Below are 886 nucleotides of genomic sequence, written 5' to 3'. Positions count from 1 at the left end.
TTGTGTTTGTACAACTGAGAGATCCCTCATGATGGTGTTGGTGGATGTTGGGGGCTGTTCTTGATGAGATGAATTGATAATGCGATTGCATAATGATGATGATTTTTGAATGAGATCATTTGAGCCCCCTGGGTAGACGCAGTGATGTGATTTCACTAGCTCCAGGCAAGGGTATGATGTATTGATATAAAGTTGCTGAGGCAGAACAACTGGTAATGGTTTTGCTTATGATTCTAAGTCTGATTTGTGAAAGAATCAGCGAGTTGGGAAACATGTGTAACATGAACTAGATTTAGTATCCCCTTACAACAGATGCCTATTTATGGATTAGTGAGAATCTAGGCTGGATACTTATTAGATACTTTGATGCTTATGGATATCTCTAGATGTTTTAGATGATAGATTTCATACTTTTACTTTTAGTTGAATTTTTCTTTATACATTTTTTCTCATTCCGTATATATCTCTTGTTTTTCAGATACAGGTCCAAGTGCTCAGAAGTGAACTGTGGTTCGTCTGAGAGACGGCGAAGATATTTATTTCCTCTACTTTGTGTTTTGATTAGAATCTCTCCACCTTTGTTTTGAAAAGATTATATTATGTATTGAACTCTTTTGGATCTTGCCTATAGAGGCTCTTATGTTTCCTTTGGGAGAGATTAGGATATATTGTTGTCAACTACTTTCATATTGTACCCTAGCCGGCCTAAACTTCGCGGGTCGCGACTAGTGGCTATTACTTACGTTATATATATCTATCTGTTATCTATCTCTTTATCTCCTTTATGCCTTGTCCGTATATCGCTTTCGGCTTCGCGGTTTAACTTTTCGTTGTCGAAACGTGAGTGATACGTCTTCGCGATTTTATTTCTACTCCTTTCAGGCTT

This window comes from Arachis duranensis, chromosome 9 (assembly GCF_000817695.3).
Source record: "Arachis duranensis cultivar V14167 chromosome 9, aradu.V14167.gnm2.J7QH, whole genome shotgun sequence".
In the NCBI taxonomy this organism is placed as follows: Eukaryota; Viridiplantae; Streptophyta; class Magnoliopsida; order Fabales; family Fabaceae; genus Arachis; species Arachis duranensis.
Note: the sequence above shows the minus strand (reverse complement) of the source record.